Raw genomic sequence first — 11887 nt, 5'->3', positions numbered from 1 at the left:
GAGGCGCGGTAATCCACTCTGCCGTGCCGATCAACTGGGCTTCGGAAATGGAAATATAGGTGAGTATAACACAGGGGCGGGCAGGCGGGCGGGCCCACATCAAAATCGTAGCGAACCAGTTCGCTCATTGCTGAAAGTCAGAGCTAATGGTTCGCCCGAACTGGTCTGAACCGGTAGAATGTCACCACTGTTTTGGTTGTGTTGATCATATCAAGTTATGAAATGTGCTTAGAAAAACACGAACATCTCATTATCTTCGTGCAAAATCTATATAAAGATCAGGAAATGACGGTATAGACAGAATTTGGCAAAACAGACTTTGGTAGCCAGATTAGATTATTGATATTTCTTTCTCCAGTTCTAACAGTCCTCTTCTTCCAATCCTGTTTCCCTAATATATTCAGCCTATGAGGGTATATAGCTTGTTCACTTCTGTGGCCGTGGCCAGGGGAGCTTTTTATCAGGTTCGCCTGATACACCAGTTGTGTCCCTTTCTGGACTGGGATGCCCTGCACAGTCACTCATGCCCTCGTCCCGTCTCGTCTGGACTACTGTAATGCTCTCTACATGGGGCTCCCCTTGAAGAGCACTCGGAGGCTCCAACTGGTCCAGAATGCGGCCGTGTTCCTCTCCCCTCCTGCGCGAGCTGCACTGGCTTCTGGTGGTCTTCCGAGCGCGATTCAAGGTGTTGGTCACCACCTTTAAAGCGCTCCATGGCTTAGGACCAGGGTATATACGAGACCACCTTCTGCCAGCAACAGCCTCCCACCGGCCAATACGCTCCCACAGAGAGGGGCTCCTCAGGGTGCCGTCGGCCAAACAATGCTGACTGGCGACACCCAGGGGGAGAGCCTTCTCTGTGGGGGCACCAGCCCTCTGGAATGAGCTGCCCCTTGAGATTCGTCTCATCCCCGAGACGAATGTGTACCTTTCGCCGCGCCTTGAAGACCCTTTTGTTCCAACAAGCTGGCCTGGCCTAATACGAATTTTAGAATGGGTGTATGTTTGTTTTAATCTATGGGCCAAATTTTTTATATATTCAATTTTAAATTGTTTTAAATTTTGTAAATTTATATGTGTTTTAATATGGCTGTACACCGCCCTGAGTCCTTCGGGAGAAGGGCGGTATAGAAATTTAATAAACATAAACATAACATAACCATAAACGTTCACTTCCTTGTCATCCTGGAAATAAAATAATAGGATGGGATGGGATGAGTGGTGGGCTGCTCCCGGTTTAGTCCGGTTCTATAGAACAGGTAGTCAAACCGGCAGGAGGCTCCGCCCACCTACCATGACATCATCACGGGTGATCTGTGCATGTGCAGAAGCGTGTGTGCTTCCGCTGCGAACTGGTAGTAAAGATAAGTGGAACCCACCCCAGGATGGGATGGGATGGGATGGAATAGAATAGGTTTATTGGCCAAGTGTGATTGGACACACAAAGAATTTGTCTCAGATGCAGAAGGTCTCAGTGTACATATGAACAATAAAGTAATATAATCATAAGATATCAATAGGAGAAGGTGGTAGAAAAGATGAGATAGTAGTAATACAGCCATACTACATGGGACTCTGTCTAGGTTTGGTACAGCAACCACACAGGACAGGTATACATTTCAACAGATAGGACCGCAGAAAAAACAATTGTAACCAGCCTGCCTTCCACTGACTTGTATAGTGCAAGAATAAAAAAAGGGGGCTGAAAAAACAGCAACAGACCCTTCACATTCTGGACATAAACTGTTTCAACCCCTCCCCTCAGGATGCTCTTTATAGGGCAGTGTTGGTGAACCTTTTTGGCAGAGTGCTGAAATGGGAGCGCGCACGGGGGGGTGGGGGGCAGCACCAGAAACCAGAAGTACCAAAAACCGAGAGTAGTTCCCTGGTGCGTATGTGTGCGCTGGGACACATGCCAGTCACCTGCTCTTCTGGTTTCTTCTGCACGCATGAAGACCAGCTGCCTGCACACATGTGCACGCCAGAACCCAGGACAGCAACGGGCGACAGCTGGCATGCCTGGAGAGATGGCTCTGCATGCCACTTCTGGCACACGTGCCATTGGTTCGCCATCACGGCTAGAGGGCACTGAATGCCAAAACAACTAGACACAAAGTTTTTTTCCCCTCATGACATCACTCTGAACACCTAATTCCCACAGTCTTACGTTTAAGGATATTTACCCATATAGTATGCACTGTTCTGAAGGAACAAATGTATTAACCTGGTCTAAGAAAAGTATACAATTTTCATGAGTCAAGGACTGCAACAGTATTTGAATGGTCTGTTTGGAAACACATTGCAAAATGACAACATAACAGAGTTAAAATGTGGGGGTAAAAATTGCATTAATTAAATATTAATATTATGCAACAACCCTTCAGTCCTGTTCTTCCTCAAGAAACTCAAATGCCAAGGGACAGTGAATAAATTCCTGTTTTTATCCTCATAACAACCTTGCAAGGCTGATTAGACTGAGAGCTGGCAAATAGGGAGCTTCACGCCTGAGTGGAGATTCAAACCAGATTTCTCCAATGGATGCCTTCTCATCCAACTATTTTTTAAAATATACCACTGATTTAAAGGAAGAGTTAAAAACTGTAACCAAGTGAAATTAACTGAGTTTCATTTTACCAAAGTTAACCAGTTTAATCTTTGCATTTTACTAATAAACCAGTCTTATCCCAGACTATTAACAAGGTCTCGTGTCATGTCTTTTTGTTCTGACATAAAGAACTGTAGTATTTAATTGCATCTTTGCTGCATCTTCAAAGAGCGAGAGCAGACAGGCGGAGAAGAGGATCGAACCATGGCAAGCATCTAGCTGTACTGCTTCAGCAGGCTTGTTATTTCTAAGGTGATAGCTTTGCACCTGAGGAATAAAAGGCCCACAACTGAATAATAGGGTATTTGGAGTGACCAGCAAAAGAATCAGTGAAACCTCCCCATTTGTTTTTGCTTTACCTCTCCAAGACAGGATCAAAGCAGGCATGTCATTTGTAACTACTGCACCCTAATAATAAAATCAAGTACTTCCTTCTTTCAGCAGAGAGCTGTCCTTTCCCCATGACCTCCTAATGAGAGGCACAAACTCAAAGGCAATTGAAATTTTAATTTTAACCTTTTTGCACGAGGCAAAGTTGTGCCCCATCTGCAAACCAGATTCTCTCTGAGACAATTCTTCCATAATCTAGGTCAGGAAGCATAGTAGGAGCACATGTGTGAGCATGGAGGTGGGGGTATAACTGCACCCTAGGGGGAGAATATTCAGATACTGCTTTTTTACCAATCCCAAGGCTAGCAAAGATGGATGATTGGCTGTCAGAAGAGATTGCATCATGAACCAGTACCCCTGAGAATTAGACTACTTAATGGTCTAATGGTACAGTGTTGGCTGGTGTTATCTGGATTGTAAACCATGAGAAGTCAATTGTTTTGCGATTGCAGGTACATCTCAAAGGGCTTTGCTGGGGTGGCTCAAAAAGTGAAGATGGTAGCCATGATTGCATGATAGTTGCTCATGAATCACACGAGACATTAAAATGAGCAGAGCTTCAGTCATAAAGCTGCCATGTTGAGTGTTCTGACTCCTTTCCATGGATGCCACTGAACATTTCTATAACTCCCCCCCCCCACAATTTGTTTCTCCCTAGGATATTCATATAGACACAGTCAAATTTTAGCTTCTCCATAATGAAATAAGAGCATTTTGTTTTGTCAGCAAATTCATAATATACTATGAGTTTTCTAAAATAGCAACAAAATAACAATCACATTTTGTAGCTTAAATACCACCTTTAATAATGCATCATTTTCTAGCAGGTTGAATTTTCTTGGTATTGGAATATGAAATGTTAGGGAGTTTTTAATTGCTACATGCACTATTTTCCAATTTTGATAAGATAGTAATTGCACATCTCCATGTTTTTTGGATGGCAAGCTAAATATGGCAATGCCTTATATCCCCCCCCCCCAGATGTTTTACTATAAATGAAAAGCTAGGAAATGAAATGTGTAGGTAAGACTACTTAGCCCTTCACCAATGTATTTCCTTTTTTAAAGGAAATACTAGAGTTGCCATACCCCCAGGATCTAAGCATGGAGAGAGATGGGGCAAACAGGTCGTTTCATGAGAAAGGATTTAAATTGCCTTGCAGAAGATTTATCTTTTATTGTAAAATGTAGAAAGTAGCAGGATCAGCTACAACATAGTTTTTTTTGTTTCGGAGTTCAGAAATTTGCCACATGGTGCTTGATACAAATTGCTGATCCTTGCCTGTACCCCATCCCATATACATAGTCTCGTGCATAAAGGATTCTGTTTTACTCAACTATACATTGCTGACTATTGTATAAATTTTTTTTAACTGTTGCTTTTCAAAATAGTAATATCCAGATATGATTTTGTTGTTGTTATTCTAATGGATCAATAAGGCAATAAACTGATAGATCAATTCAATTTAAAGCAATTGCTCTATCTACTCAATTCAAAAGATGTCTTCTGATAAAAATTGCTTATGGGCTACTTGGCTTTTCTGTAAAAACATTTTTATAAGATTAATGAGGCAAAGTTTTACCTTTCCCCCACAAGTAGATTGGATTATTCTTTTTCCAGTTGCAATATTCCCCAAGAAAAAATATTCAGAAAGATGTCAGATGTTTGAAAAGCAGACGATTTAGAAGCTTCTTCCTGTTCTTGTTCTTATATACCGTAATTGCAATTGTTCCAATTGCACATATTTTAGAGCTGAATGGAATGCAAAATATGTTGATTGCTTTGAACCTCATTTCAATTTGCACATAATATCAAAATAAAAATAAAATCATTTTGAATAAAAATTCATCATAAGATAAAGCATGACACACCTTGCTAGCATCCACATGTACTCTTTTCAACTTTCTGCTTCAGTTAATTACTGCCAAGTTCCCATACTTTCTGGTGCAAGATATCCTACCCGAAACATGTTGGGCCACCAATCTTTCTATTGTATTACTTTTTCAATAATATGTGCAATGAGACCTATTTTTGATTCAGAATAGATTTCTCTGGCTTGTAAAATCTTGCTTCTGTCATCAGTACTTGAAAACACCTTGTACTAAAAGCTTGCTAACAAAAGGCATGAACATGAGTCAATGTCTTTTCAATGCTTCTGGATGTGACTGAGCTTCAAGCGTCAAGTTTAATTTGAGAGTACATTCAATTGCTTGCAGAATACCCAGAAGATTCTGTGACTGGATGGATAACATTGACCCATGTTGATTAGTATGTTTGAACTGTATATTTTTTCTGTCCAGAAAAAACAAAAAAGTTGTTGCCCATAAACAAGATATACAGTTGAAAATATCAATATAGGTTGGTGCGGCATTAATACTTATAAGATGTAGAGAATCAGAAGAACAAGTAGGATAAGTTAATATTTGAACACAATGCAGTCCTGAGCACCTTTTATTTTCTCTCTGCAATCAAGATAACAGATTAAAGCTGTTATCAAAATTTTGCTCTCTGCAATCAAGAGGAATGTTCCTTTTTTTTCCAAGCTGATAATTTGCATTTCAGATAACTGTTCTTCAGTATTTACATCAAAGCTGATAAATTCAATAAAGCTTTGTTTAATGTTAAATGTACCAGAATATTTGTTGTGAACTACAAATTGGAATATCAATATATGCTGTTCTTGATGGAGGAATCAGGAGTAAAACCACACATGATAAAATAATAAATAGTCTTCTTTGTCTGCTAGGATGGCCTTCTATACCACATTTAGTGCATAGTTCAGTAAACTCATTCTGACTCTTCATGAGATAATGCACCTATCCTCACCTTAGTTTTCCCCTGTTTGAGTTTGGCCAATTGGTCACAAGGTATATTGTCACGGTAAGCTAGAGCCTTGATAGTACAGTGGTCTAAGCACCCTGTTATTAACACAGCTGCCTGCAATTACTGCTGGTTCGAATCTCTCCAAGGCTCAAGATTGACTCAACCTTCCATCCTTTTTAAGGTAGGTGAAATGAGGACCCAGTTTGTGGGGCAATAAGCTGACTTTGTATAAATATACAAAAGTATGAAGGCTATTGCTTAACGCATTGTAAGCCGCCCTGAGTCTCCGGAGAAGGGCGGCATATAAATCAAATTTAAAAAAAAAAAGCTATTCCAAACACCCCCTACCAGTCATCAAGTTGGTCAACTCATACATTATGTCATGCTAAATCTACTGGAGCAAGATGTAAAGTAATATAACATCCCATACTTTTTTTCAATATTTCTCACCATTTTGTGACTTCTGTTAGTATTTATTTTTGATTCATACTGTTTACCTAAAAATGAACAGTGCAATCAATGATGTTTTAATTTTGTTACATAAGGTTTACTGAGTTGTTTTTGTTTCCCTTCAAAAAATAACTAACGTGACTGGCCTTGACTGATAAAGACTCTTGGTAAAAATCCTGCCCTGAAATTCAAGAAATATTATGATCTCTTTTTGGTAAATCTTTTGACAGGTTGATAATAGTAATATTATTACTATTAATCATGTTTAAAAGACATTTTAAACATGATTAATAGTAATCATGTTACTAATCTATCTAATCATGTTTAAAACACATTTAACTGAGCCACATGATATACCCAGTAGTATCTCAAATGATCAGAATCAGTTTTCTTCACTGTAGACATAATCTTTCCATCCAATCAATTCCATCTTGCTTTGGTCATCTGTCTTTGTTTCTATTGCCTGGGACAGTTTGCAAAAAGGTCTGATCTGATTATAAAATGGGAGCATTGATTACTGCCCTTTAGCTTCTTTCATTTTATCTCCTTACAACTTTAGCTGCTTGATTAATATTTAATAAGAGAGTGAGAATGAGAAAAATTCTGTGAGACACGATGTCACTGTCCCAGAGAGCACTATCCCTTGCAATATAACCCTTGTGAAATATTCCATGTTCTTCGTTCTTCTCTTTTCTCCATGCACACAAGGGACTTTTAGGAAAGCATAAAGCATAACTCTCAATAGTCCCAACCCTAATTCTAAAATTACTGCACTGACACATCTGTTAAAAAGGGGCTTTGCTGGCCAGCTAACTTACTCTAACTAATTCACAGCACCACTTGTGCTTCTAATTGACTCCAGCAAATTTTACATTGAAAGCTTCATAGATAAGAAATATCCATATTTATTTTAAAGGATAACTGAACATAATTTGTCGTCCCTCCTGAAAATAGGGTTGTCATGTGGACTGGGACTCCAGTTTTTCCACATGCCATTAAAGAATATCTTTTTTACTACCTGCCCTTCCATACTTGAATTCTGGTACAAAAAGAAGACAAATAGCAAAGTTAACAGTGGATTTTTTAAAAAAAAACACTTAATTTTGTATCATAAACAATATCAGTACAATGCACAATGTTACAGAGTGGTCCTGGCAGCTTACTTTGTTCAGTTCACACGTTTACAAACTTATCTTCAGTGCACCACGGGGGAGGAAATAGCTTTTATTATTAATAATAAAAGCTAGTCAGAGAAGCTGACTAAATGAAGAATCATTCACTTTGGTATAAAATCATTAATTTAGGTCCAGAATGAGCTAGTTTTGAAAACTGAGTGCTCTTTTTACCCAACAGATACATGCTGAGCACCGTATTATCATTACAATGGAAGATACTGTATAATATTGAAACAAACTTTACACTTTAGGTTTTCCTAATAATTTATGGCAACTCAGATGTCATCTGTTAATTCAATGTACACCTGCTATTAAAAATGTAGGTATAGATATACAGATACTGTTATATAAGAATAGATGAAGCTAAAGAGATAGGGTGTCAGAATGTTAAAATGTTCAAGTAGCAGCTTGAAAGAAATTTAATGGAGTGAGCCTACAGTAGAATGCTGATTGCTAGGAATGAACAAATCTCTAGCACCATTTCCATGCAGGGATGCCAGATGGACATCCTGAGCAGAGGGGGAAAATATTAAGATGGGAGTTCCATGGGTAAAACTGTAAATAATAATAACTAGGGATTATTCTCTCTACTTCTGTTCCAGCAATGACAACTACCATTTTAAAACACTTACTCCTTTAACAAATAACAAAACAACCTCACATAAAACTAGATTGTTGCTTGAATAGAGAAGGGGCCAACTAACAAGTATTCAAAATAGCATACACATAAACATTCAATTTATAGGACAGTATTGGCACTATTATTGAAATTCCTGTATGTGCTTAAAAACTGACATAACAACCAAGTACTAGGCTAAAAATGTATACAGACTGAAGAGAATTGAAACTGAAAGAAGAGAAAAAAATTTGCTTGGCTTGAGAAAATATGAGACATTGCAGAAACAGTTTCTTACACCCATGATGTGGATTTTATGATTTTATTTTTATTTTTATTTTATTTCCAATTTATATACCGCCCTTCTCCCTGAGGACTCAGGGCGGTGTACAGCCAAAATTAAGAACATGAAATACAAATATTAAAAAACAATTAATATATATATAAATTTGGCCCCAAAATTAAAAATCACAAACCAATTTAAAACTTTTAAAAATTACTTCTTAAGCCAGCCCGGCTTGCTGGAAAAAGTGGGTTTTAAGGGCACGGCGGAAGGCGCTGAGGTCTTGGATTCTCCTTATCTCTGGGGGCAGCTGATTCCAGAGGGTAGGTGCCCCCACAGAGAAGGCCCTCCCCCTGGGGGTCACCAGCCTACATTGTTTGGCTGATGGCACCCTGAGGAGGCCCTCTCTGTGGGAGCGCACGGGTCGATGGGAGGTCGTTGGTAGCAGCAGGCGGTCTCGAAGATAGCTAGGCCCTATGCCATGGAGCGCTTTAAAGGTGATGACCAACACCTTGAAGCGCACCCGGAAGACCACCGGGAGCCAGTGCAGTTCGCGCAGGAGTGGTGTTACATGGGAGCGCCATGCTGCTCCCATCACTACCCGCGCTGCTGCATTCTGGACCAGTTGGAGCCTCCGGGTGCTCTTCAAGGGGAGCCCCATGTAGAGAGCGTTGCAGTAGTCAAGGCGAGAGGTGACGAGGGCGTGAGTGACTGTGCACAGGGAATCTCGATCAAGAAAGGGCCGCAACTGGCGAATCAGGCGAACCTGACAAAAGGCCCCCCTGGTTACAGCTGTCAGATGTTTCTCCAAGGACAGCTGAATATCCAGGAGGACTCCCAGATTGCAAGCCCTTTCTGTGGGGGCCAAAGACTCGCCCCCAATAGTCAGTGATGGAGTCAACTGACTATATCGGGATGCCGGGAGCCACAGCCACTCAGTCTTGGAAAGGTTGCGCCTGAGCCTGTTCCTCCCCATCCAGATCCGCACAGCCTCCAGGCACTTGGACATCACTTCAAGGGCATCGTTGGGGTGGCCTGGGGTGGAGATGTACAGCTGGGTGTCATCAGCGTACTGGTGGTATCTTACCCCAAAGCCACGGATGATCTCGCCCAGCGGCTTCACATAAATGTTGAACAGAAGGGGCGAGAGGACCGATCCCTGCGGCACTCCACAAATGAGAGGCCTCGAGGTCGACCTCTGCCCCCCTGCCAACACAAACTGCGACTGGTCGGAGAGAAAGGAGGAGAATCACCGCAACACGGTGCCTCCAACCCCCAACTCTTCCAGCCGGTGCAGCATGATACCATGGTCGATGGTATCAAAAGCCGCTGAGAGATCTGACAGGACCAGAACAGAGGAGCAACCCCTGTCCCGAGCCCTCCAGAGATCATCCACCAACGCGACCAATGCCGTTTCCGTGCTGTGCCCAGACCTGAAACCCGACTGGAACGGATCTAGATAGGATGTTTCCTCCAGGAATTGTGGAAACTGTCGCGCGACCACACTCTCAACAACCTTCGCCATGAAGCGAAGGTTGGAGACAGGACGGTAATTGGCCAATATTGCCGGATCCAGGGACGGCTTCTTGAGGAGAGGCCTGACCACTGCCTCTTTCAAGGCAGCGGGGAAGTGACCCTCACTCAACGAAGCGTTGATAACACCCTGGAGCCAGCCTCATGTAACCTCCCGGGAAGCCAGTACCAACCAGGAGGGACACAGGTCCAGTAAACATGTGGCCGCACTAAGTCTCCCCAAAATCCTATCCACATCATCGGGAGTCACAGCATCAAACTCCTCCCAGATAACATTCTCAAGACTATTCCTTGTCACCCTGCCCTGATCTACCCAGTCAGAGTCCAAATCCCCCCGGATCTGAGCGATTTTGTCATACTGGTATTGTCCGAAATCCTCCGCCCTGCCTTCCTGATCATCCTAACTTGTAATTTCCATGCTTTTGCAAATATGAATGCACATGTTTTGCCAATACAAATACGAATGAACAGAAAATATAAATCAGCATCAATACTTCTACAACACTCATTTGAGAATAGAACAATAGCCCTTTAAAATAAGAAACTTTTTCATTAATTCCATTTTCTCTGATTTTCCACTACCAACTGAAACTCCATCCCAAAATCACTGAAATTACAATATGGAATATGCCCATTGACTTCCTAAAGCAAATTTACCTGGTGCATTCTCAATCTGAAGACTTTATGGAACCTACCAATGCAGCTGCTTGGCAAGTGAGAAGTAGAACTGAAAAGAGAGAGAACAGTTTTATTATAGCCATATTTGGAAGCCAGGGATGATGGGGTTGAAGTTGAGAGCATAATTGAAAGTTGAGAGCATAATTGAGAGCATCATATTCGGAAAAATATTCTAAACTTCCCTATCTATTTGACATAGTTCCCAATCCAACAACCAAATAATTTGCCTATTCTTACACACATTCAGAATATAGGTAATCAATTTTTGTATAGCTTCCCATACCAAGAATCTATTACAATGGACTGTATATATTCCATCCATCCTTAAGCAAAAGATTGAAAAACAGATACAGGTAGTCCTCAACTTATGACCACAATTGAGCCCAAAATTTCCACTGCTAAGCAAGTGGTTAAGTACGTTTTGCACCATTTTATGACCTTTCTTGCCCCAGCTGTTAAGTGAATCTCTCTCTCTCTCCTCCCCTCTCTCTTTCCCAGACAGCATGCCATAATAATAAGATTTCATCAGAAAAGGAAAATCTATTCAAATCAAATCTTTATTCAGTCATAGACCAGCAAATGAAATACAAGAGTCACAATTAACTAAGATAACAGGACTTTTTTTTTTTTGCTGATCTATGACAGAATAAAGATTTGATCTGATCTGAAACACACATTTTCAAAAAACTGGAATATACTAATTTCAGAAAGCTGACAAGGATGAAGCTTATCTTAGGTGAAAAGAATTGAAAAAGTATTTCAACTATATTCAAATATATCAAATTATAAAATGTGCTTTCCCAAAAGACTAGTAGCATTTAAACAATACACTCTACTTTCCCTCAGGATTAGTGTTTGAATCAAATTATACTCCTTAACCCCTAGGCAAACTGATGAATGGTGTTGGGAATATGTTTGCTGGAAATGTCAGCAAACTGTCCATAATCTTTTATTTTTCAACAGCTTTAGGTGAGGTAAGATCACAAGTTACAAAGGGAAGGTGCATGGGTGTAGAATAGTGGAATGTCTGGAACCAGCCCCATCCAACTTTGGCTTCAGCCATACTAACTGCCTATTACTTTCCAAACCAGTTTATCACTGCAAAACAACAAAATGAAACAAAATCCACAAATCTTGCCTCATCTTGTCTGGACACAGAACAAGGCAAATATTATTTGTAAATTTCATATAATGTAGAGATCCACATTTACTCACAGTTTGTTCTGGATCTGTTGATCTTTTCAACGGATCCTAAAAAGACAGTGTGGATTAGGAAATGACTAATATACTAGCCTGCCATCTGAATATTACTCAGGATATCACACATGTCATCT

This window comes from Pantherophis guttatus, chromosome 4, assembly GCF_059756535.1.
Source record: "Pantherophis guttatus breed Tessera chromosome 4, ASM5975653v1, whole genome shotgun sequence".
In the NCBI taxonomy this organism is placed as follows: Eukaryota; Metazoa; Chordata; class Lepidosauria; order Squamata; family Colubridae; genus Pantherophis; species Pantherophis guttatus.
Note: the sequence above shows the minus strand (reverse complement) of the source record.